This window comes from Podarcis melisellensis, assembly GCF_964234715.1.
Source record: "Podarcis melisellensis genome assembly, chromosome: 4".
Taxonomy (NCBI): domain Eukaryota; kingdom Metazoa; phylum Chordata; class Lepidosauria; order Squamata; family Lacertidae; genus Podarcis; species Podarcis melisellensis.
The window spans coordinates 81,681,326-81,706,180 of record NC_138531.1 but is presented as its reverse complement, the minus strand read 5'-3'; the positions used below and the strand labels follow the sequence as shown (position 1 = coordinate 81,706,180).

Here is a 24,855-nt window from a genome sequence, read left to right as displayed (position 1 = left end):
GCCCTGCCTATTCCCCAGAATTGATCAGTACAGTGGTACCTTGGGTTACAGACGTTGCAGACTCAGCTAACCCAGAAATAGTACCTCGGGTTAAGAACTTTGCTTCAGGATGAGAACAGAAATCGTGCAGCGGCAGCAGTAGGCCTCATTAGCTAAAGTGGTACCTCAGGTTAAGAACTGTTTCAGGTTACGAACGGACCTCCAACACGAATTAAGTTCTTAACCCGAGGTACCACTGTAGTGAGCAGAAACATGGCCTTCTTGACAGTGACACTCTGTTGAAAAGCTTTCCTGTTGCCAACTCTGTTTCATTTCCATGCCAAGCAAATTCATTCTTCTGTGCCCATATATTTCAATGTGTTTTATAACTGTAAGTTTATGGAGTAGCTCTGCTGCCCAATCTTATTAAGTTTTATGGCTGTCATTTATGATGCTTTTATCTGCTTTTAAACCTTTTATTTTCATTTCATTGTTTATTGATGCATTAGCCATATTTGCAGCTTGCTTTTCATCACAGTGGATCCTGCGGTGGAATACAATATGCAAATGGCGAATGACCTATATCAGCTAAAAACATTTAAAAAATAAACAAACCTGTAGATCAGATTACTAATAAGAGCAGCAAATATACAATGTTAAAATGAATGGTATCAATAAATTAAAACAACTGTCCATAACAGAAGAAAACTATCTTAACAAATCAAAGACAGAAAACAATAACAACAATTAAGGACAAATGGTTCTGTTTTATTGCCTACAAAGCACAAAGGGAACATGATTGGTGACCCCCAATCACCTATGGTTTATTGTGGAAAGACACATTGGGATAACTGTGATTTTGAAGGATGACATAAATGGACTTTGCTTGAAGGACAGTTTTGAACTCATGTAATATTGGTACTCTCTGGTAATGTGTTGATGATATTGAAAAAATAAATTCATTAATAACATTTGTAAACAGCTAGTAAGCAGCATGATGAGCTACTCAATATCTCATCTGTAAAAATTCTAACCTCCTTTAAAGCTCTGGATAATAATAATAATAAAAGAGTATTTTACTGACATCAGAGTCATACAGCCCTTCCATTCCAGGAATGAGAAAGCATAAAATAAACTGTCATAAATAACTGAACTATATTGATAAATGATCTATTCTGAGCACATTCACAAAAGCATTGTGCTAACATTTCCCCTCAACGCAGCAAAATCCCAAAAACTTGCCATGACATTTCTCTTTCCCCATGCTATTTGCTCATTAATACATTGTTTCCTTTGTGTACCAACATTTTATATATTTATCGGCCCAATTAAACTGTTTCACAATGTGACATTTTTATGCATGACTGTTGTTTTCCCCAAAATTTTCAAAACAGAAAAGAGCAATAATATTTTTGTTGGGGAATGATTTATTGTGTCCTCAGAGCAGAAGGATTTATGGAGAGCTGCATTGTTTGGTAGGGACTGAGAGCTATTACTGCCTCCTAGTGGGCATGCATTATCAAACATTTATTTATTTATACAGTACTGCACGTTTGAAGCATTTTACCCTACTCTTCATCTGAAAAAAGCTCCCAGAATGGCATAGAATGATAAATAACAAGATAGTTCAGGGTTTCCCAAATTCAGGTCTCCAGCTATTTTTGGATTACAATTCCCATAATCTGGCCACTGGTTCTGCTAGCTAGGCATGATGAGAGTTGTAGTCCAACATTCAGACTAACAGACTAAAATACATGACACAAGAAGAATGTTGGATTGGGAGGGAAAAGGAAAAAGGCAAACTCAGGCAATAGTTCTTATTGGCTAGATGGAATAGAAACAGTTCAAAGAGGAAAGCAGGCACATAGGTCACCTGGTGGTCATGATGGTATGATGTATTTTATTTAGATAACAGCAAATATTTCTAAATTCACACCTATACATACAAATTTGTGATGATGCAGTTCCTTTTTTTTTTAAGTTAACTCTTTATTCAAAGAAACAAAATAGCCCAGGTCTAGTGAGCAAAGCAACTCTTCCCAGCGGATCTTGCCCCAATGAGGCAGTTGCGAGGAACTGAAGGTCCCCACCTTCCCATAGCTCTCTAAGTCACCACCTCCCCTGGTTCCTTCCCATGCAATCTGAGGCTCCTTTGTCTTGCTTGTCGCTGCTTCACCATCTTCATATCTCCATGGGATCTGGTCACTGCAGGAGGAGACAGCCTGGCTTCCTTACCTGCTTAACTCAGTGCTGCCTCTTAGCCCCTCTCCTCTCCAGCCTCTGCTTCTGCCTCTAATTCTGGACTGCTCTCTGCCACAGCTTCTTCCTGCTCACTTAATCCTCTTACCTCTTCAGCTTTTGACACCTCTTCGCTATATGCTCCCTCTTCTCCCTCTGACCACTCAATATTGTCCCACCACCAACCCCTTGGCTCTGCGCCATCTTCCCCTGGGGGTTCTTTTGGGGGTTCCCCAGCTGGAGTCTCCCATAATTCCTCTGCATCCAGCCAATCCATGACAGTTAAGTGGTCCTCCTATGCCGAAGTGTGGAACTCCCTCCCAAGTCATGAGGCACCCACGTTGCTATGCATTTGTCACCTGATGAAATCTGACCTATTCCCACAAGCTTTTAATGGCACTTAATTGATTTTTATGGCATTGCTTCTCCCCCTGAATTAGAGTGGATGTTATGAAGACTGCTTTTATTTTTTTATATGTAGTCTATTGCACGGACAAAGCATTCCCAATTCTCTAGTTGCAGCTGCCATATCCTAAAAGTCAGCAGGCCTGGTTACCATAATAATTAATTGCCTGTGTTAGCTGCTTCATACACTAAAAAGAAATGTTTCAAAGGAACTTAAGAATGAAAGGAAATGCAAACAGACACAACCAATTAAAAGCCCATTTTTTAAATGGCATAAAATGCAAAATTCCTAAAATGCTCATTCAGCAATACAGTAACAAAGACAAGTCCTACCTCACCTGCGTAAAAGATGAGCACCACAGTAGAAGCTAATTTATGCCTGGGTAAATAGAATATAGTTTTGTTTTGTTTTTTCATATAGAACTGGAACCACTGCAAAACAGGAGGCTTAGCTGGGTTGCCTCCTCTGCTATATGAGGAAAAACAGCAAAACATAACTTAAAGTAAATAGTATTTGTGAGCTTTACCCCTCGAGTGTGTAAAGAACATGATGATGCATGTCAGAATGCAAGGTCTGCTAAACAGATGCTTCCTGGACCTATGGTGAATATGGCATGCCTCCTCTCTCAACATTTCAGATGGTGGTCATATGGATCAAGAGATTATGCATGATATTATGAGGTACTGACAATGTGTTAAGGGTGTTATACAATTTGAAGGAATTACCCACAACCAATAAGCAGCAGTTTGTTGTCCTCTTTGACTTGGAAAAATTCTAAGTGTTATATCCTAAGTGTTGTTGTTTTTACACTTTGGAGTAAGGAAGAGAGATGAAACTGCAGTGTTCATTGACTACACAGGGGATGAAAAGTGCTACTTTCGTTACTTTGATTGCCAGTATGCCTACTTCCTCTGTGGATAATATTGTCTGAATGTTAATTCATAGTTATTTTCAAGGACAAAAATGATAAACAGCCAACCAGAAAGAAAGAAAAATAGTTACACGTTAAAAAGCATCTGTCCATTCAAAGATGTACCAATGTGACAACCACTAAGGACATCTAAGCGCCCATAAGATGTCAAAGTACTTCCTAAAGACAAAGTAATCCCTCATCATGGGATACGAAAATACAACCATGTAAGCAGAAGCGTCAGTGATGTAGCTTCTTAATGGAATATTGTCCATAAATATTATTATGCTTTGTAAGCCACTCACTAACATGTACACAATTTTTTGCAAACCATGATATCAGAGGGAATCTGGAGTTCTGGTTGTCGTTACTGGGCAAACCCAAACTTAGTTCCATTTTATACCAGTTTACCAGTTATGGCTTCTGCAAATAGTCCTGAAAATTATAGTATAGTGAGGATGCTTCTAATTCTCTTAGACATTCCATAGCTCCCAGAACTGGAGTTTCCGGGATATGTTGGAGAGAGTAAAGGAGCTCTTAAACAGTCAGTTGTATACATGCTCCTTTTGATTAACCCTCCACTTTAAAGTCAGTGCCAATTTGTTGAGTCTTTATATTTTATAGATAGCAGTTTTGGCTGCAAAATCATAATGGCTATGAATTACATCTGTGTAAATGTAAAGTTTTCTTTCTGCAGCTTTAAAACTGTTGTAGTTAAGACACCTGCTTTGTTCACTTATTATCCATGTCCTTTGATAAGTACTGTATAATAGTTGCAAATGTTTCTGTCCTCAATTACTGTTATAACTTCCGATTCATAGCACTGGGAATAAAGAATTAAGACACTAATCTCTTTTTAAAAAAAGAAAAAGCTGGTTTCATATATATGCTAGAAATCGTGAGATAATGAATAAACTGTAAATGCTGTCATCCTATAGTTAGGATGATTTTAGTTTAAGGAAATCTTAGCAAACTTGTTAAGTTTTCTGAAATTCTTCAAAATAGGTTTCAGTGTTAAGTCTTTCTTGCAACAAACGCAATAGATTGCTAGTTGTACTTTTCATGAGAAATATTTTAATCTTAATACCATCAGTTAAGGTTTGATTAATTTATTTATTTCCAGTCAATAAATTTGGACATCATACTACACTTCCTGACATCAGAGCTGACCTTGAAAAAGGGTCAGCACATTGAACTGTGCTCAGAAATAAGCCAGTAGCTAGTAGAGTCGTTCTAGCAGGGGACTTGTATGCTCCCTAAAACCAGCCCCAGTCAACAATTTGGCTGCAACTCTCTGAGCCAGTTGAAGCTTCTGAGCCCTTTTCAAAGGCAGCCCCACGTAGAGCGCATTGCAGTAATCCAGATGGGATTGGATTACTAAGGCATGTGCCACAGTGGCCAAATCAGACATCTCAAGGAACGGGTGAAGCTGGTCCACTAGCTTTAACTGTGCAAATACACTCCTGGCCACTGCAGAGACCTGAACATCCATGCTCAGGGCTGAGTCCAGGAGCATGCCCAAACTCTGAGCCTCTGTATTCAAGGGGAGTGTTACCCTATTCAACACAGGCTGAATGACTATTCCCTGTTCTGCCTGCTGACAGACCAAAAAGCACCTCTGCCTTGTGTGGATTATGTAGCAGTTTGTTCACTTATAATTAGCTGATAAAATTTATTAAAGTCAATTTATTTGTACATCCATACGTAATGTAGATCCATTTTAGAAATGGCTCCAATACTTTGGCCACCTCATGAGAAGAGAAGACACCCTGGAAAATACACTGATGTTGGGAATGATGGAGGGCACAAGGAGAAGGGGATGACAAAGGACAAGATGGTTGAACAGTGTTCTTGAAGCTACCAGCATGAGTTTGACAAAACTGCTGGAGGTAATGGAAGACAGGAGTGCCTGACATGCTCTGGTCCATGGGGTCACAAGAGTTGGACACGACTAAACAACAACAACAACAAAAATGTCTTGGGTGGCTATGTGTTCTGCGTTAAAGAAGGCAGACCTCGGTTTGTAGGTATTGTGAAAAGAATTTTAAAGTCTTAGATGTATAATAAATGTTCATAAATGTACCAACCAAGCACGTACATAGATCAGCACAGGAAGACCGACCTGAAACCATTTTTTATTCCCAAACTGAGCAAATGTTTTCTCTGCAAGGTCAAAGGAAAATGGAAAAGCTCCCCATTGTCTTTTCCTTCACAAATCCTGTCTTAAGGGCACATTTAAGATATGAATAGGGTGTGAGCCTGTGACCTGGCTCAGGAACTAACTATTTATCATTACAAAAGACTGGCCAGTCTCCCCAGGGTATCCAATCAAGTAAGCATTAACAGGTAAACTGCCAGACAGGAGATAAACAACAACAGGAGATAAACAACGCACTCAGATTTCTGCTGTAGACCGCCCTTTCTGTGATGTAGGTTTGATGTGTCTTTGGGGTGGTCTTGAGCTACACCCCTTCTGTGATGTATGTATGATGTTTCTGGGGGTGGTCTTGAACTCCAGAGTGGGCAATTTAAAATGTCTATATAAGAGCGGACACACCTGGGTTCTGGGTCCTCCTCCTTTCCTGCGTGTGAGGGGAGCACCCTGTTGCAACAGATCAATAAAGATCAGGCTTACTAGCTGCTTTGCTTCTCAATATTCTCTGGTTGGCTTCTCTTATTTTTCTCCAACCGATGGAGAACGTGCAAAGGACTCTACAAGGGATCTTGTGTACCCCACAAGGGAATAAGGGCAGATTTCCGTTTATTACAGTATCCTGTATTCAAAGGCCACCCAGTCCAAGTTTTGTTTGAAGATAAAGAAATAATAGAATCATGGAGTTGAAAGGGACCCAAAGGGTCATCTGGTCCAACCCCCTGCAAAACAAGAATCTCAGCTAAAATATCCATGACAGATGTTTGCTCTGCTTAAAAACCTCCAAGGAAGAGATGATTTGCACTCCCTTAATAATAATAATAATAATAATAATAATTTTATTTATATCCCGCCCTCCCCAGCCGAAGCCAGGCTCAGGGCGGCTAACAACAATCAAATAATCAAACAATCAAACATAGAAGTGTATTTGAAAATGTTTGTTTTTGAGGCTTTTTTCTTCGTATTTTTTTCAGTTCTTTGTACAGTGGTACCTCGGGTTAAGTACTTAATTTGTTCTGGAGGTCCATTCTTAACCTGAAACTGTTCTTAACCTGCAGCACCACTTTAGCTAATGGGGCTTCCTGCTGGCGCCGCGCCACCAAAGCATGATTTCTGCTCTCATCCTGAAGCAAAGTTCTTAACCAAGGAGAACTATTTCTGGGTTAGCGGAGTCTGTAACCTTAAGTGTATGAAACCTGAAGCATCTGTAACCCGAGGTACTACTGTATAGTGGATGTATGTATGTTTAAGCAATATAAAAAACAAAACAAAACCATCAAAGGAAGGAGATGCCACAACCTCGCAACTCCACAACCACTGCTCTTACTATTAGAAAGTTCTTCCTGATGTTTTGTCGGAATTTCCTTTCTTGTAACTTGGAAGTTATTGGTTCATATCCTTGTCGGCTTGCATTTCTTGGTACAGAAAGTATTGATCTGATGTGTAGAGATCTTTCCTATTCTAGTTAGTTCAAGAGGGTTCTGGAAGCGTCTGTATGAAAGAAACTAGTGCAAGCTGGATGTTTCTAGCTGACAAGTAAGTTTCTATTCTGCCTAGAAACAAGCAGAAGGTTCACAACGTTTGAGTTTTTCCTTCAAAGAAGCTGATTACAGCTGGCTTAAACTGGTTCCGTTGTCTCTTTCTGTCAAGGTCATCCTGACTATAGCAATAAGGCCAGAAGGAGCCTGGGTTTCAATTTCTACAGTGGTACCTTGGGTTAAGAACTTAATTCGTTCTGGAGGTCCGTTCTTAACCTGAAACTGTTCTTAACCTGAGGTACCACTTTAGCTAAAGGGGGCCTCCCGCTGCCGCCACCGCACAATTTTGTTCTCATCCTGAAGCTAAGTTCTTAACTATTTCTGGGTTAGCAGAGTCTGTAGCCTGAAGCGTCTGTCCTTCAAGCATTCCTCAAAAGGCTGTTTCCAGACCTTTGACCTTTGATCATCTTGTTTGCCCTCCTCTGCACATGTTCCAGCTTGTCAACATCCTTCTTAAATTGTGGAGCCCAGAACTGGACACAGTATTCCAGGTGTGGTCTGACCAAAGCAAAAAGACTGGTCCTATTACTTTCCTTAATCTGGACGCTATAGTTCTGTTGAAGCAGCCTAGAATAGCATTAGCTTTTTTTTTTTTTTTTTTTGCTGCTGCATCACACTGTTGACTCATGTTAAGCTTGTGGTCCACTATAACCCCTAGATCTTTTTCACATGTACTACTAATAAGCCAGGTGTCCCTCATCTTACATTTGTGCATCTGGTTCTTCCTGCCTAAGTGCATAACCCTACATTTGTCCCCATCGAAATTCAGTTTGTTATCTGTTATCCACAGTTCTCCAATCTGTTAAGGTCATTTAAAATTCTGATTCTGTCTTCTGTGGCATTAGGTGTCATCTGCAAATTTGACTAGCATATCCACAATTATTTCATCCAAGTCATTTATAAAGATGTTGAACAACAATGGGCCCAGGACAGAACCCTGCAGAACCACACTTGTCCTTTTTTCCTGGATGATGAGGAACCATTAATGAGTAGTCTTTGGGTTCGGTCAGTCAACCAGCTACAAATCCACCTAACAGTTACCCTTGTTCAGCCCACAGTTTATCAGCTTCTCACAATGTCATGAGAGACTTTGTCAAAAGTCTTACTAAAGTCAATATACACTATGTCCACAGCATTCCCCTGATCCACCAAGCTTGTGACTCCATAAAAAAAAGAGTTTTATTTTGCATGACTTGTTTTTGAGGAAACCATGCTGGATTTTACTAATCACAGAATCCTTTTCTAAGTGCTCACAGACCGAAAGTTGAATTATTTGTTCTAGGGCCTTTCTTTGTATCGATGTCAAGTTCACAGGTAGGTAATTACCTGGGTCTTCTTTTTCCCCCTTTTCGAAGATGGGGATAACATTTGCCCACCTCCAGTCTGGAGGGACCTCCCCTGTTCTCCAAGAATTCTGAAAGATTATAGACAGAGGCTGAGATTACATCCACATGTTCCTTTAGTATCCTTGGATGAAGCTCATCAGGCCCTGGAGATTTGAATTCACATATAATAGCTAAGTGTAGGGACCTTGAAGTTGCCCATCAACATTCAGCACCTAGATAACATAATGAGCAGGTACACAGGTCAGCTAGAGCAGTCTTCCCCACTATGTTGAGGTGTATTGTATCTCTATTTAAATTATTATTGTTTTCTAAATTTTATGGAAACGTGTACAGTGGTACCTCAGGTTACATGCGCTTCAGGTTACATACGCTTCAGGTTACACACTCCACTAACCCAGAAATAGTGCTTCGGGTTAAGAACTTTGCTTCAGGATAAGAACAGAAATCGGGCTTCAGCGGTGCAGCGGCAGCAGGAAGCCCCATTAGATAAAGTGGTGCTTAAGGTTAAAAACAGTTTCAGGTTAAGAACGGACCTCCGGAATGAATTAAATACTTAACCCGAGGTTCCACTGTATCCGCTTTTCTGGTGATACATTTCCTCTTTTTTGGAGATGTATCTGGCCAGTCTATGTCAGAAGTGAGCAGAAATACTTTAAGAAATGTCTTTATTTCTCAAATACACTTTTAGCTAGAAGATTGATTTAATACCTTTAGGATTTGCAGGCATTTAAGCATGCTTACACTGTGTTCAATGTGTTTATGTCCTATGGAGTGTCCATAGGCTCACAACCTTTCTAAAATGTATTTGTTTATTAGTTCATTTCCAAGAATACAATGAATATAAATAAACAAGAATTAAACTGATACACACTACCACCCAGATAATCCCTTGCCCTTAAGTGTCCAGATTTCTTCTTACCTGTATAAGTAAATACAATTACCGTATTTTTCGCTCCTATAAGATGCACCAGACCACAAGATGCACCTAGTTTTTGGAGGAGGAATACAAGAAAAAAAATATTCTGAATCTCAGACGCCAGAACAGCAAGAGGGATCGCTGCGCAGTGAAAAGCAGCAATCCCTCTTGCTGTTCTGGCTTCTGGGATAGCTGCGCAGCCTGCATTCACTCCATAAGACGCACACACACTTTCCCTTACTTATAGAGCAAAAAATACGGTACTTATTTGTTTGGATGTTCATATCATGTAACATAACTTATCCTATATCTAGCAAAATAGCGTAAGAACAGTTTTGGGTGGATCTGTTAAGACAGGTGCGGGGAACCTTTGATCCTCCAGAAGCTGCTGAACTACAACTTCCATCATCCCTGGCCATCTGCCAGACATGCTGGGGCTGATGGGACTTGTAGCTCAGCCAAAGGTTCCCCACACTTGCGTTAACAGATCCAACCATAATTGTCTGTCAATGTGTTGCTGGTGTGTTGCCGGTGAAACTTTTGCTCTTTCACTGTTTCAAATATACTGAATGAAATTGCACAGTTATTCAACAAAATAATTGAAATCTGTGTTGTTATTTGTTTTTAGCTGTTCTGTTAATTTTTCCAAAAGTGCTGTTTAAGAGTGCTGTTTTCCAAAAGTTGCTGATTAAGAGTCAAATTAGAATTACAGAACTGTAGAGTTGGAAGGGACCACAAGGGTCATACAGGAATCTTCTGCCTAATCATGATCCTAAACTTAAGAGCCTTTTGCTCTACTGAATGAACTATCCCTGGCAGTTTTGTGACACTACCTGATGAACAGGGATGAGCAAAAATAACCCTAATCAAGTCTTTACATAAATAAATCCTTATTTACAGGTGGTTGATGTCAACACTCTGAAAGTATATAAAGTTATTTAAGCTTTAAAGAAGCAGTATGTAAAAGTAAATGGTTAAGAATTGCATATTCTTAAATGTAGTCTGGACAACAGAAAAATATTATTAATTGTTGAGGCAGTGAAACTATTTTGCTCAACCTAAAACAATTTTGTTATACTAATTCTGGCTGATGATACAGCTTTGGGTTGCATAAGTGTTTTAAATGCATAAATTGACATGACTCCCTTTTTGTTTTATTTCTTTGGGGGGGGGGAGAGTTGTAGCTCAGCAGAAGAGCATTTGCCAATCATACAGAAGGTCCAAGGTTCAGTCTCCAAGAAGGGGTGGGAATGGCTCTTGTCTGAAACTACCATCAATCAGAGTAGAGACAGTATTGACTTAGGTGGACCAATAGTCTGAATCAATAGAAGGCAGCTTTGTATGGCAGTGGGTGATATCCAATATAGTTAGAGAAGCCGATTGATTTAGTTTTGCCTACCCTGAGTATGAATAACATTTTATAACACTCAATGTATTTATTTATAACTTTCCTCACACTAATTTACATCTTCTGTATGATAAATATAGCCATGGAGTTAATATATGATTTAAAGGAATGGATTACTTAATTCCAACGTTGCAGGTGCCATTTGGGGGGCGGAGCAAACATCTCTATATATACTTCAGCATCTCTAGAAGTCACTGATGTGCATATGTGGAAGTCATTGGAGTTAATATGACAGTAAGACAAAGTATTTCTTCCCATTCAGGTTACAGACGCTTCAGGTTACAGACTCTGCTAACCCAGAAATAGTACATCGGGTTAAGAACTTTGCTTCAGGATGAGAACAGAAATCGCGTGGTGGCGGCAGGGCAGCAGCGGGAGGCCCCATTAGCTAAAGTGGTACCTCAGTTTCAGATTAAGAATGGACCTCCAGAATGAATTAAGTTCTTAGCCCGAGGTACCACTGTACAGAGACTCTTGTGGTAGATACTTCTTGTCCCAGTCTTGGTAAAGTTAAAAAAGTATTTCCTGTAGATGATGGAAATACTCAAGTGACTCTGAGAATGTTCAACCTCAGACTTTGAGAATGTGCAGCATTGAGTGATTTTAACTAGAATAACATTTTTTTCACAAAACTAGTCAACTTAAAAATACTCTAAATCAGTGGTTCCCATTGTGGGTGGTACCACCCCCTGGGGGTGGTGGGATTACCTAGAGGGGCGGTAAGAGGCAAGTGGGTGGCAGGGAGGTGCTGGAGATGTAAATGATTATCAGGCTTTGAAAAGTTGGTATCACTGGATCAAGTTCATAAATTTTGTTGAATTAGTCAACTAAATAGATTTTGAATAAATGTGCAATTAATTGTTACTGCTTTGAATTTTATTGTATTATCATCTTCCTTAGTGGACTGCTCTTATGAATAATGCTTTTTACAGAAAAAGGAATGAGTTTATGGAACCAAGGGAGCGGTGGCCCAAAAATGTTTGGGAACCATTTCTTTAAATTGTGGGATCCTACCCGCGTTTCTTCAGAAGTGCCTCTGAATCCGAAGTAATGACCCTTAAATAAAACTCAAGGTTTTCAGATTTCAGAGTACAGTATTTAGATTCCTATATGGAGAAAGCAATGGAAATGTTCTGTCCTAAAAAAAAAAACCCACACAATACAACATAAGTCCTGAAAGCTGCTGCGGATAATGACTAAACCAACAAAACTTCTTCCTTTACTGTCTCCACTATCAAACTCCAATTGAAAATAATGTAACAGGAAATGCAGTTATCAAAGCAGATAATCTCATTGTCCAGCCTTTTAATATAGGCCATCAAGTGAAAAATTAAGTTCTCCCCTTCACTATCTATTAGAGTTTATAGACTTTCTGCGACGTTGTTTGCCCACCTAGAAATGAAAGCTTTTGCATTTCCCATTAAATCGGCAGCATCCTATTAATAGTTTCACATACGCATTTGGCTAGACCTGTTGGCTGTTGCCTGCGTCTCTGTTTAGGGCTGGTGGCAGGAGGGAACTAGATATGGTACAGCGACAGCGCCGCGTTCAGAATGCTCGCGTCTGCGGCGCAGGGAAATTAGCCACCGAGGGCAACCAAGCGAACTTAAAAGTCTTCGAACTGAGCTCCCGCGCAAGTTACCCAGGGACTTGGCATCGCGAGAAGCTCTTGCATATCTGAGATAGAAATGGGGCCAACAGCTCTTGCCCGCTCCCTTTCCCCCCGTACATAATAAGCCTTTCTCCAGGGAATAAAATACCGTGCTGCTGCGTGTACGTTTGTGGAATCGCTGCAAGGTGGAGAAGACTGTGTGGCGTTGTTTCCCGCCTCTTTCTCCCCTTTTTTTTCGAGGAGAGAGAGAGGGACAGCCCACGGGGTAGTCGGTGGGTTAACCAACCAGGCAGAAGACTGAGCACGCCCCCGTCCTCGAAGAAGCGGGCGTCAATCCCATGGCTGGGGAACGGGGAACCAACCGCGCAAGGGAAGTGCGCATCCTCCATTTTGGCTGAGGGAGGGTGGGGAGCGTGGTTCTCGGTGCTTTGCCGCCTTGGCGGCTCTGGGTTCGATTTATCCCTTTTAGGGCATTGCCAGAGGTCCCCCCCGCGCTTTGCTGTGACCCTGAGGCGAGAGGCTCTGAAACCAGGCACCTCATAGAGCCCCATGTTGGTCTGAAGTGGTCCCAAGTTCCCTGCCTGCAGCAGCTTCCGACAAAATGGAGGACGTCACCACCATTACCAACCACCACCACCAGGAGCCGCGCTGGCAGTTGGGACACAGCTTTCTTTCTCCGGAGTAGGCAGGGGGAGGGGAAAAAAGGGGGGGTTCCTCAATGGAGACAGGGATCTTTGCCCTTGGGAAAGAGCTTGGAGACTGGGAGACTGTTTCCATTACTCTGCCCCCTTATGGAAATGGATCCAGGTTTCCCAGCCCTGCTGTGGGGGCGCGCGCGCGCCTAAGAATGTGGACGAAGCGTGGCAACCATCACCTCCCCACGGAACAGGGTGTTCACACCCGAAGCCACACGTCTCCGCTGCAATTATTGCCCAGAGGGACCGTGGAAGGCAAATTAATGGGCTAAACACACCACCTCCCTCCCTGGCAAATGTCATGCGGAGTAAAAGGGATGCCATCCCGCTTTCATGCAGGGGGGAAAAGAGCACAAACTTCTGCAGGAAAGTACCCGGCAGCAGGAGCAACCTCTGGGGCCCCAAACCCGCCCATCCACCAGGAGAAAGGCAGAGGTGCTGCAGCTGTTGGTGGTGGGCAATGCGATTCGGGTTTAACCTGATGGAACCAAAGAGGGAGGGACCGTAGGCGTGAGTGAGAATCGGATTGACAGGGGCTCGGCCCAACCACCTGCGGCGGGGACGCTGATAGGCGGGAAGCCGCTCCAATGGGTTCCGCAGGCAGCGTAGCCCTCTTCCTGGGAAGGCCAATAAGCGGGCGCACGAGGCGGCCTTTCCCCGAGCTCGGCTGGTGGGGTTGGTCCCTGCTCCTCCCCTCCGCCAAGCAGCAGCGCTTAGCCCGGGACTGGACCGAGTTAGAGTTGAGGAAGCGTTGGCGGAGCCGCGGAGGGTGCGTGTGACCCGCCGCCGCCGCCGGGGCGAGCTACTTCTCCCCCCCGAGACTGGTGAGGGCCGTGAGAGGAAGCGGCTGAGGTAGAGGAGAGCCGGGTGGCTGGCTGGAGCCCAGCTTGCCCCTTCAGGGTGGGGATTGGAGCAGCCCAGCCGTGCCTCGCAGCAACCCGGGCTAAATGCCCCGCTGCGTGTCGCTCTCGCCTCACGCCAGCAGGGATTGGGGGCGGGGGGAGGGTTGGGGAGGCGGTTGGGGGGGGGGGACAGGCAGGAGGAAGCCCCCCTCACTGAGGGGCGCTGAGGGCAGAAATGCGGAGGGGGCTGCCTTGGGGGGGTATCTGGGGTGGCGGCGTGGGGAGCGGGGCGGAGGGGGGGGGAGAAGGGAAGGATCCATTTTATCACGGCTTCGTTTCCAACCGCCTCACCCGCGGTTTTGTTTTCAGTGCCCTCCGCCCCGCCGGCTCCCCTCCCCCCCTTTCGCGGCGCCCTTCTTTGCGCCCAGCGCTGCGCTCCGCGTATCCTCCTCTCCCCCCCCCCAGCTCCCGCTTTCTCTCGCGCTCCCCTCCCGTATTGTTTGGCTGGGTCTCCTTAATGGCGGCCGACTGGAGGCGGCAGTGCTGCCGGCCGACTGCAGGGGGCCAAACCCGACACCCGGGGCAATTGGCAGGGACGGGCGCCAGGGCAGATCTCGGCGCTGGAGGCGCGCGCGCGGGTTGTTGTTTTTGTGTGTATGTGTATATGCGCGTGTGTTCGTGTGTGTGTGTTTGTTGGGGGGGGGGTGTTCAATCGACTTAACACTCGGTCCCCAGAGAGAAGGGGGAAAGAAGAGGCGGCTTTGTGTATGTGTTGGGTGGGTGAGGAGAGTCTTCGCTATTGCCTCCTCCTCTCCCACCCCCGCGCCTGTCCAAACTACACCCCCCCCCGCTGCCCTCCAGCAAAGGCTCCCAAGGCTGGGCGCCCTTGGGGAGCAGCGCTGGGGGACAGGGCCGACCCCCCACCCGAGGTGGGGCTGTAGGGGGGGGCGCTGGGGCGGGTGGAGCCTGTCTCTGGGGCAATAGGTTTGTATCCCACTGGGAGTAGGGGGCTCTGCTGGAGGGGCTGAAGGATTCAAAGTGGAGGGCCCTGCTGCCAACCCGTTTCTTTGCCCAGGAGGAAGGGCGTCTCCTGGAGGGGAAGATGAGGAGGCGCGCCCACTACCTCGATTAAAACCCGATTCAACCCTCCCCCCCCCCACCCTCACGCTCCACCAGCACCTCTTCTCCCTAGGCTCCAGGCCAGTTTGGTGCAGCCTTGGCAAGAGCCTCGCAAGGAGAAGGAGCTCCATTGTGAGTGCTATTTATATGGTTTTTCTGCCTTGGGGAGGAGCAGGAGGTAGATCATCCTTCTCCCCCCTTTTTTTGGCACGAGGAGTGGATGGGTGGGGGGGGGGTTAAGAGGAGGTGCTTCCAGGGTAAAAGGGGGGGGTTGTTGGGTGCAGCAGCTGCTGCCCTGGAGCAAAGCCCCGGTAATGGCCGTGAGGCGACTCCTCCCCCCGGGGTGGGCTCTGCTGCAGACATTGCTCCTGCAATACCAACACCCGCAAGCAGACGACGGGCTCCTGCCGCTCGCCTTACCCGGCTCGGCCGCGTGGGGGAGGGGAATGGAGAGGGTATCTTTCGAGTGCCCTCTAGAGTTTTGGAGCGTATATTAAAGCGCACATTTAACCAGATTTCGAATTAATTCCCTCGCAATTCCGAATCCCTGCAACCTTACCTGACTTCTGTGGCCGGCGAGAGGGAGACGACTTAAAATAATCCAGTCCTGAGCGAAGTGTGTTCTGGATCACACGTTTTATTTCTCGTTCAGGCGGATTTGCTTAGGCATGGAGGTGGGGAAGAAGATACAGTTGGACACAATTGACATTTTCATGTGTTTCTCTGCTAAGGACAAACGTCTTATTTGCCCCATTTCCCTTTAAATCCTGATGCTGAGAATCCCATCGGTTGTGTCTCGTTTGATTGAATTTTTTCAAGGCTATTGCAAAGTCAGCGAAGAACCATCCTTTTCTTACATTCTGAGATGTCTGCAGTTAGCCCCCTTCTCTTCCCCTTAGTAATTTCAGCTCTTTACACTAAGTGGCGAAGTAGCTCTGTGAGGGCAAACCTAATAGAGCAGTTTATGCCGTGACCCATCATCTGGAGACTGAAAGTGATCAATAGTTGCTTGTTAAGGGTCTCTTACTAGAGGCCGCTGCAGGAATCCATTGGTGGCATTTCACTTTTTAGCTTGCAGGAGGCAAACATGGGTATTGCATGATCCAAGATTAGCATTCCTTGTCCATTATTCACATAGAAATTAGGGAGAAAGATCAGGAGAAGTATACTTTATGCAAGTTGTTAGTTTACTCAGAGGATGAGGAGGGTGCTGATTTTAAGCTGTCCTTAGAGCGACTGGTTTAAGCCTTAAACTTTAAGGGTGCAGATTGACTCACAGTTCTAATTTCTCAAGTTTTTCGAGAGCATGAGGAAGATTGTATGGTAAATAGCTTTGTGCAGACTTTAGTAGAATTGCTGAAATAACCTGTGACAAATTCACATAAATGTGGAAATGAATGTGTATTAATTTGTAATGCCAAACAGGGTTACAGCCCCCCAACTATTTTCCTGATTTGTGATTTCTGACAACTTCCAGCAGGATCATAGATACTAAATGATGACTTGAACAAATGGTTAATAAATACTTCCCAAGCAGCATAAAAGAAATACCAGAATTGAAGGTGAATGGAAACTTGTTTTGTACAAGTCTTCAGAGAGAAGGTTTGGTCAGCTCTGAAGGGTTTCAGCTGCAGAATTAAACCATAGTATATAGACTTCTTTAAACTGGGGATCTAAGCATGCTTGCTTAAAAATAGGTTATATTGAAAAAGAATAACTTGGATGTATTTCCAAGTAAAACATATTTAGATGAGAGGTGTAGTCAACACACTGCTTATTTCAGAACAATAAAATAGGATAACATATACTAAAGGACTAAAAATTCTAACAGGCAAGACTTGAGTCAATGCCATTTGGCATATGGGACCCATTCATATCTGAGGGTGGCTCCCATGTGATCATCTTGTGATAGGTTTGCATAGAAGAGCCATTGGTGTATCTTCACATAGGTGTTGATGATGCAGACATCGTTATTGGTAAATTTTAAAGTATAAATGGTGTTGCATGAATTGGTGCAGTTATGCATGCGCCACCAATTTAACTGAGCAAATCAAGTATAGACTGTCTCATGAAAGCTAGTCCTAAGTCTCACTGGGGCAAGCAAGTAAGTGATTGGTACTGGGACATTAAGGTTGCAATACTATACCTATTCTGTGACAGAAAGGCCAGTTGAATTCAAGTCTTCTGCATTGACAGTTACTTGTGTAGTACAGAAGTTCTTACACTGTAAGTGTCTTGCGACTTAATTATTTTGGTACATTTGATTTTACTAGAATCTTCATTTAAAATGTAATAGATGGCCCCACAAAACACGTTTTTGATAGTTTTAAGATACTTCATTACTTTGTAGTGGGAAATTCCCAACAGGAGTAGTAGTATAAAGAGCTGGCTACATAAAATTAATAGTTGGATAAGGCACTGAATGAAGTGAATAGAAATGCTTAAGATGAATAACTTTGTGTATATAAAAGTAGCTCTTGGGAAAAATCTGCTTTTTTCACCACTCAATTTTAGGCCCATTTCTAGTATAACATTTGGAGTTTAGAGATAGGGAATTAAAAGTAAATGCAGTAGCATTTCTTTGTAGACATTTTATGTGGAACTGACATTTGCTGCATGCGTCTAGATGTCTATTGCAATCTGTTAAGTTACAGCTCCTGAAAGTTGCATGGATGACAGTCATCCCTGTGAAGACTAAACAGCTTTACTGAAACATGTTTGCCACACACCTTTTAATATGTAAACCACTTTGAGAACTTCTTGTTGGAAAGTAGCATATAAACAAGGGAGAGAGAGAAAAACTCTGTGGAGGTGTTCAGGGTTATGTTGGAAGTGTATCCTGAGACACCTTGGTTGATAACTTCCATGTCACAAGATAACTATATCTATTTGCCTGGAGATAACACTTTTTAAAAGGGCCACCTTCAGCTGATTTTGCCTAGTGTATCATTAGGTAATCAAATTTAAACTTGGGAGTGAATAATTATTGCCAATATTTCTAAAATGATTGGTTAGGACTACAGTGATACCAGAGATCATACAAGTTTTCTTGTTGTATTGAGAGTACAAATGTAATGGAGTAGTACAAATGTTTTGTGTGTTTTTTCTGTCAATGAATTAACTAGGATTTGCCAGTGAAAACCATTATTTATTTAATTCTTATCTTACTCTTACTCCAAGGACTTAATGCATAGGTCAGTGGTATGGCTCATGCTTTGTACCCAAGTTCTGTCTCTGGCATCTTTGATTAAAGAGTCAGATAGCAGGTAATGTCTGCCCTGAGACCCTGGAGAAATGGCAGCAAGTCAAAATGGACAGAATAAGCTGATGTGTAAGATACCGTATTTTTTGCTCTATAAGACTCACTTTTTCCCTCCTAAAAAGTAAGGGGAAATGTATGTGCATCTTATGGAGTGAATGCAGTCTGCGCAGCTATCCCAGAAGCCAGAACAGCAAGAGGGATTGCTGCTTTCACTGCGCAGCGATCCCTCTTGCTGTTCTGGCGTCAGATTCAGAATATTTTTATTTCTTGTATTCCTCCTCCAAAAACTAGGTGTGTCTTGTGGTCTGGTGCGTCTTATAGAGCGAAAAATACGGTAGATACTTATATTCTGTTTTATCCTCTAACACTGTGAGGTAGGTTAGGCTGAGGGACACTGACTAGCCCAAGGTCTCTCAGTTAGCATCATGGTTTAGCAGGTATTTGAAGACTTCTGGGGATTGAAATCAGGGCTAAAGCCAGTTTTCTTTCCACTATGCCACACTGACTGTCTGAAACTTACTGTCACCATATTGTATCATAGTTGCTGTAGGTATGAAAACTAGCGGAAATTACACCTCTGGCCACATGAAGCATGTTATGTTTCTTCAAATTTTAACTTGGCTATATGCTCATTCCTAAAAACACAAATCTGCTTGGTCATTCTTATAACATAAGGCTGAAACTACATTCTAATTTTAAACAGTACATTTGTTACACTGATTACATTGCAAAAAGTAGATTATTATTGTATTTTTTAATCAACAAATTGCTCTCTCAGGCTTCATGAACATGAATGCTTAACTTGTAGGAAGTTGCTTAACATTTAAATTCACACACTTTATTACAGCTTTATCCCTGCACTGTATTTCAAGATCATATGTAAACTGAACGTATTGGGTAGTTTGCACAAAGATTAAACCTTTTGTGACTTATTTATTTTAACATTTAATCACAATCATGTACAGTTAAGATAGTTGGGCAGACTAATTTTACTTTAAAAAAACAAACAAAAAACCAGATCTGTAGTCACAAAATGGCAATTTAGGGAAGGTTGAACCTGGTAGAGTGGGTGAGGGAGGTTGTTAAACATGGTATTGGATGGATTTAAGTATCTTGTAACCAAGAAGAACTGTTCACACCTAACAGGCTGCATCAGCACAACATAATACTTTGTAGAATGAAACTGTCACAAGCACAAAGTGGAAACTAAAAGTGAGCCTACCTGTGGACATGACAAGTTGCATATACAGCATGTGGAATATTGACATGATAGAAAACACTTTGAGATTAGCAGGAAGTGCCTGGTGCTGCCTAAGAATCCAAAGAAACAAAAAAATTAAATCATGATTTTTAAATAGATGGTGTAACGGCATAATTTAGGGGTGTGTGCATCCACCCACCCAACTCAGGGAGAACCTGACTTGACCCTTAATCCATGTGTGGGGTGGTGAAGACACGCCAAAGTGACATTTTGGTCTGCCATCTTGATTCAAAATGGTGGCTGCTGACTAAACATTAACAAAGACTGCTGGCTCCGCCTTGGGAACCCTCACGCCGAATTTGGTGATGGCTGAGGACAGATACAAGCTATTTCCCAAAATATATACTAGATGGTGGGCAGTAAAGCTTAAACAAGGACAGTTGGTCAATCCAGGGCACCGATTGACACACAAAACAGATAATTCAAGAAAATGAGCTACGCTGTAAACTGCTAGTCAAATCTTTCACATGGCAGCATTACTAGTTCCATTTTACAGCTATAACACAAGGATTAAAAAAGGAATTAAACCGAGTGACTCTTACTTCTCTTCAAAAATAGACATGAAAAACAAAGCATCCAATTGAAATGACCAAAAAGGGGATTCAATCTCAAACATGCTGAAGAGTGATACTTTTTATTAGTGCCTGACATGTTTCCTACTCAAAAAGACTTTCCATGGAGGCTCTTCTATTAAAAGATAGGACAACAATTAATAAACCATGCTTAAAATATTTTTAAAATGTGAAGCCAAACATTAGATATTTGGGAGTACAGTGCTAGCAGCGCGCTGATGGCACATAGCTCTATTTCTTCATAACATTTAAATTGAGAGGCTGCAAGCTCTGGACCAGTGCTTTAATGCAGTGGTGGACTGGATAACAGCCAATAAACAGCTGTGGGAAGACAGAGGCTTTGGGTGGTTCCATTGCCCGGACGATAGGAGAGTTACCTGTTCTGGGTTGGGCTGCACTCCCTCTAAAGGAACAGGTGCGTGGCTTGGGGGTACTTGTAGGTACCGGTATGTATTTCTCATTCATGGGCCCAAGTGACCCTTAGTTTGGTGTGCCAGCCATGGCTGTAACTAGATTCGGAGAACTTTGTAACCCCAAGACTGGATTACTGCAATGTGCTTTGTGTTAGGGCCTTGTCTGGAAGCTCCAGCTGGTTCAGAATTAAGTGGCCAGACCAGTGTCTCCCAAACAGGTCCCCAGCTGTTTTTTGGACTACAGCTCCTATCATTCCTAGCTAGCACCTGTTGTCATGGGAACTGTAGTCCAAAAACAGGTGGAGACCCAAGTTTGGGAAATGCTGGGCCAACTAGACAGTTGATGGGTGGCAGGTGGCCAGCAGCAGGTGACACCTAAATATGTTTGCACTGATTGCCCATATACTACTTGGCTATGTTCAAGGTTTTTGTGTTGATGTACAAAACAACTCGAGCCCAAGGTACCCTAAGGACCACCTGACTTCTTATATCCCATCTTGATCCCTGAGATCACATGGAGGAGTGCTGTTTGTTGTCTCCCATTTTACAGAGTTCTAGTCAGCCTCAACTAGAAGTTGGGCATTTAGTGTTGTGGGTCCCATGCTGTGGAACATTTCCAGCAGAGGTTCAGCAGACACCATCACTTTTGACTTCTGAAGAGGGTTTTTTTGTGCTGCCAGGCCTTGGAAGACTTTGATTAGCCAGTTCACTTGAATGATTATGCTTTTATTCATTTATTTTTAGTTTTAAATGATGTTTTAAAGTGTACACCTTGCTATATTTTATGATATGGTGGCATAGAAATATAAAATATTTATAATTTTCTCATTAATAAAAAGCAGCACTCCAGCATCTTTGAGATTGATTCTCCTATCTTGCCATGTCCTCTTCAAAGTGATCATGCTAATGAATAAATACCAGTAAAAAGGCTCCAGTCCCATCATATATACCCAGTGTAAGCCCTGTTAAACATAGTAATACTGACTTCTGAACCTGCATAGGAGTGGAATTCATGAATATAAAATTGCAGGCTGCTTTCTGCTAAGGTACAGGTAGATAATTTGAAGTATAAACCCAAAGGTATGCTGTTCATCAGCTTTGGCTGATAGCCCAGTGTGCCCCTATTTGGGCAGGAATAGCCTAACTTATGTCGTCTATGCTCTGGCAACGTCTAGGTTAGTTTACTGCAATGCATTATATGTGAGGCTACCAAATGGTTTCTAGGCCCAAATCAAAGTGCTCATTTTGACCTAAAAAGCATTAAATGGCTTAGGATTCTACCTAGAAGAGTATAGCAACAATTGACACTTGTTTTAATGTTTTGGAAGGTTAAGGCACTTGGGTATTACCACATTTTCTGGTACTACCAATATTTGGGAGCTCAAGCTATATGATGTCACTGTTTTGATGGTTTTCTTGTCTATGTAAATTCCTAATTGGGTCACAATTGTGCAGTGTCCCATGTATATGTCCTGTTTATGTGTCCTTTTCTGATGGGAAAAGGTAGGTACTGAGTACTTTTAAAAAGAACCTGATAGCTGCTTACCCCTTCTGTGTTTTAGTAGCAAATATTAAGTAATAATGCCTTGGTACAGATGGTTGGCACACACTTCTATAATGTGCTTTCAGTGGGGGCAGGGAAGAGATTGAATTCAGCTTTCGGTGTGTATATTTTGGAGAGCATGTGTGTATTGTTGGAACAAGTATGAGTTCTGGGCAATGCTAATGGTTCTTGCAGCATTCTAGATAGCTAGGTGACTGGTGGCTTTCTAACTGTGCCATCATTGTAATACGGTATTCCTTTTTTAACTCTTGAAATGAGTGAATATGGAACTAAATTTGTATTCAAGAATAGATTAAAAAGGTAAAGGGAACCCTGACCATGAGGTCCAGTCGTGACCGACTCTGGGGTTGCAGCGCTCATCTCGCTTTATTGGCCGAGGGAGCCGGCGTTTGTGTGCAGACAGCTTCCGGGTCATGTGGCCAGCATGACTAAGCCACTTCTGGCGAACCAGAGCAATGCACAGAAACGCTGTTTACCTTTCCGCCGGAGCAGTACCTATTTATCTACTTGAACTTTGACATGCTTTCGAACTGCTAGGTTGGCAGAAGCTGGGACTGAACAACGGGAGCTCACTCCGTCACGGGGATTCGAACTGCCAACCTTCTGATTGGCAAATCCTAGGCTCTGTGGTTTAACCCACAGCGGCACCCATGTCCCTTCTAAGAATAGATTAGTGACATTAAAAATTATATTTTCTAGAGCGATAGTACAAAGGAATGGTGAAGGACAAATCTTGTTTGTGACTTCATTGCCCTGCTTAATTTGGTGTACACCTACATTTAGCAGGAAGAGAAAAAAATAACTTGGTGCTAAGATAGAACTTCAGCAGAATGTTATATTTGCTCTTTCTTTAATGTAGTGTCCTCTAAAGAGAATGGACTTTAAAAATGGGGATGTGAAAGGAATGATCTTTTTATTTACTCACATCCATGTTTTGGGTATCTTAAGTTGGTGAAAGTTTGATAATAATACAAAAGTATATATTTAGTTAATCTATCTTTGACCCAATAGGTCAAAAATTTCTTCTATCTTGGAGTTACGTATGAATCTCTGTATCTGTCATTATAGAAGTTTTTCTTAACTATAGACAACAGTGGATTTAAGTGCTTTGGGGAGGGCATGGGCTATGTGTTTGTGAGTAGGGGGAAATTCCCTTGAGCTACAACAGAAAAGTTATTAAATGCTTCCCATAATCACAACATATTTCAGTTGATAATATGAGAACTAACAATTCCACCTCCCATGCAACATTCCTTTTTCCAGAATGATACTTGGAAGGAACTTCAAAATCAAAACACTTTCTGAAAAGAAGTTTTTTAGTTAGGGAGAATTTTCCCAGTTCAAAATCTAGAAAATTTATCACTGGGGAATTTTAAGGGCCATAACTTAGTTATGTTGGAAGTATTATGCATTAATATTAGTATGCACTCTGCTTTTCTAGGACTCCTTAAGATATCTGTTATTAGAAATATAGTTTGAAATCTGTGGCTGTTCGTAAATGTTGCTTTCATGTTTTCTTTCTACATAACAGATGGTACAAACCAAGCCATTTATCAGCAATGTGAATGTTACTTGAGTTTTGTCAAGTAATACATCTCCCATTTGCTTTAGTGAACATGACACAATTCCTGATGGAACTGGGTATATTTTTAAGTTTAGGTTAGTTTTGGGGTTAGGACTGAAATATTGTAAGTTTTCTGAATAATAAACCTTCTTAACATGGATCTAATCTGTTTCAGGATACATATTTTCAGAGATCTCCAGTCCCTCTAGAAGAGAAAGCCAGGTTTCCAGCACAAACAAGGCACTGGAGCAACTTTTTAAGCTTAACCTACTGCTACATATTCTTGAATGGGTAAGTGTTTCAGAAGATAATTCCTAATCCTCTATAGAAGTGGTATTCAGGATGGTGATTTCAGGCAGACTAAAAAGTGTTTCAGAAGGATCACTCCTGTGTAGATGAATGGGCTACAAATTGGCAGATGAATTTAATGTAAATTCTTGTTGGGAGACAAAAATGTACACCAATCTGGTCCAAGCTGGCTGTAAACTCAGAAAAATATTTTTGATAAGGGAATGTGCATGGAAGAAAGCTCATCAAAATCAAGTTGTATGCTGTAGTAAGAAAAAAGGCACACTGTTGAATATTTCATAGAAAAGTAACAGTGACTAGTATCTTAATACCATTTAAAAAATCTATTACACATTCATGTTTAGCATATGTTGAAAATTTCTGTTGCTGACTCCTTAAAATATTAAAAATATAAAAACTCCAAATGACAGAATCGTAAAGGGTAGCCAAAATCTTATTTTTTCTTTAGAAAAACTGATTAAGAGTAAAATGAGGCTTATAAAATTATGAACATTGTGATTGGGAGTGTGAATAAGACTCTTCTGTAATAGTATGGCTTGAAGTTGCTTTACAGTAGAAACAGGATTGACTGAAGGTGAATTGCTGAACGTTGTTAGATGGAAATAAGATCAGTTTATCTCAGACTTATTTTCTAGTACAGCCTGATTAGATTCACACTGCACTGGAAGTTTACTTCACACCTTTGTTCATATTGTTGATGGATTTCTTACTAGCAAACTGTTTGAACAGACATTTTCTAATGACAACAT

General features: G+C 42.2%; 1 protein-coding gene across 1 annotated transcript in view; it reads left to right on the top strand.

Moving 5' to 3' along the window:
* Window positions 1-13,847: 13,847 nt before the first annotated feature.
* Window positions 13,848-24,855, top strand: part of ZMYM2 (zinc finger MYM-type containing 2) — a 69,530-nt gene continuing 58,522 nt past the window's right edge. The window contains 2 exon segments of the mRNA XM_081909584.1: window positions 13,848-14,024; window positions 23,973-24,088. The gene's annotated coding sequence lies outside the window, so the exon portion shown is untranslated.